Source organism: Salvia splendens, unplaced genomic scaffold (genome assembly GCF_004379255.2).
Source record: "Salvia splendens isolate huo1 unplaced genomic scaffold, SspV2 ctg426, whole genome shotgun sequence".
NCBI classification, from domain to species: domain Eukaryota; kingdom Viridiplantae; phylum Streptophyta; class Magnoliopsida; order Lamiales; family Lamiaceae; genus Salvia; species Salvia splendens.
This window is the reverse complement of record NW_024599076.1, coordinates 2,267-4,432: the sequence shown is the minus strand read 5'-3', so window position 1 is coordinate 4,432 and position 2,166 is coordinate 2,267. Positions and strand designations below refer to the sequence as shown.

At 43.5% G+C, this 2,166-nt stretch overlaps 1 pseudogene; it reads right to left on the bottom strand.

Moving 5' to 3' along the window:
* Window positions 1-213: 213 nt before the first annotated feature.
* LOC121790154 lies at window positions 214-1,490 on the bottom strand (annotated as a pseudogene).
* Window positions 1,491-2,166: the final 676 nt, after the last annotated feature.

Genomic DNA, 2,166 nt, shown 5'->3' with positions numbered 1-2,166 from the left:
TGCATATATTTGCGGATATTGAAATTAAAAAAGAACCCCAAATAACGCAATTAAGGCCTTGATTGGAATTACATTAAAACATAAAACTTTAAAGTCTCTCTTAATCAGTTACATTGCCATGTAACCTACCTCACCAAACCATGGGTCCATAAAAAGAATATACACTAATCAAACGGGACTAGTTAACCCGAACCGGGTTCTTGAAATCCTACCTTAATCCTTAAAACTGATTTTTTTTCCTTTCCTATCTTCAAAAATTGGGAGCAGGCTGAGCCGGGCCGCAGGCTCGGTCTCCGACTCCTTTTTGCGCCGCATCTCGAGAACTTTCGGTGGTTGTTTGAGTGCATCTCGACCGAGAACGTCGGGCTGCATGCGGGCCGGTACTCCGGCAGGAGCCGGCCCGACTTGTACCTCACCCCACAGGCATTGCAAAGAGTCTTCGACCCGAGCGGGCCGGCCCGCCACTGCGGAGTCTTGGTAACGCCGCAATGGCTGCACCTCCTTGGCTGGGCGGCGGCGGCGCCGCCGTCGGCCGGTTTCTTCCTCTGCTTCTTAACGGCTAGCTTGCCTAAAAAGGACTCGCCGGTCTGGCTCTGACCACCCACGGGTAGTTGGGAGGCGAAAACGACGTCGTCGAGGAGGACGAGGACGAGGAGGACGTCGAGGACTCGGTGAATGAAGGCGACAAAACGGGCCAAATGCGAACCCAGTTCGGGCCCTCTTGGTTCGGGCCTTGGTTTGTACTGGAGTGCTGAAACAGAGCTGTTCGCCGGCGGCGGACTCTTTCTCCGCCGGCTTCGGCGGCAGTTTTCCGGTGAGTGAGTAGTCGGAAAATGAGTCCTCCACAAAATGAGACAGCCATTCCAAGCTCTCCAACCCCTCCACCTGCAAAAAGACTCCATCTTTTTCAGTTTCATTTTTCAAGAACGTTTTTTTCCCAAAATTAAACCGAAAAATTGAAACTTTCACTCACGGGAAGGCTCAATTCACTCTCCGGGAGAGACCCAAAATCGCCGTTGGTCGAAACGGGGCTATTTTCCGGCGCCGGCGTCAGCTTCTCTTCCAAAACAGAGGAGGCAGTCTTGCTCTGGTCCTGTTCCTTCTCCTCCGGTTCTTCCAGTTGCTGCTGCTCCTCCTTCATTTCTTCAAATTCGTTAGAGAAGTCGAGGAGCTCGTCGACGAACAAGTCGTCGGCGGCGAAGGCGGCGGTTTTCAGCATCTCTGGTGCAAAGGCGTCTATGAAAGCGCACACCATTTCCTACAAACATAAATACAGAAGCAAATTAAGCTAATTTAAACACGAAATTTGTTGGGGAAAAGGAAAAGGAGGAGGAAAAAGGCACCTGGAGACGAGGCGAAGGAGGGTAGAGGAGAACAGGGGATAAAGAGGAAGGGGAAAAAGGCTCGAGTGTGTAGAGAAAAGGGTGGTGGTGAGTTCGGTAAAGCATTGAATGAGAGAGAATTGAAGACAGAGAAAAATAGGGTAAAAGTGTCACACACCTATACGATATCTTAAAATTAACAAAAATTAATAATTAAAACGAGCCATTTCTACTTTTCAAAAATACCTCAGTCATAATCATGAAAATCCGAGTAGAAAATGTGGAATAACTGCAAACTCCCTTCTTATCTAAAGAATATTCGCTTTCAATTTGACATAAGTTTTAATATAAAATTAGTTATTAGTTGAGAAATGGTTCCACCTTATTACACAGAGAGAAAATTTTTTTTAAAATTAGAAAATATATATTTTTATGGAACGAACTAAAAAGAAAAGAGTGTATATTCTTATAGGACGGAGAGGTATTTATTAAAGAGAAAATAGTGTTGTTTCTCTGATTTATTACCTTTTTATTGTTTGTTTCTAACTTTTCTGTGGATTGTGAGATTCTCACTGTTGCAGTAATTTTTATTATCATGTTTGTAAATTGTAATGTCTCTCGTTTTAATTGTTTGGTAGTTTTCATCTTTTAGATTGTGGAGATTTAATTTTTTCTTACTGTTTAAGAAATGTGGTAGATTGGAATTACGGTTTCAGTTGCTGAATTAATGCCTTTTTTCGACGTAAGAAAAATTGAATATTACTATTACCGATATTTGAAAGCAAAGATGTCGATATATTTTAAATCTAAATGACATAATCTCACCCCTTCGATGGGCTATATG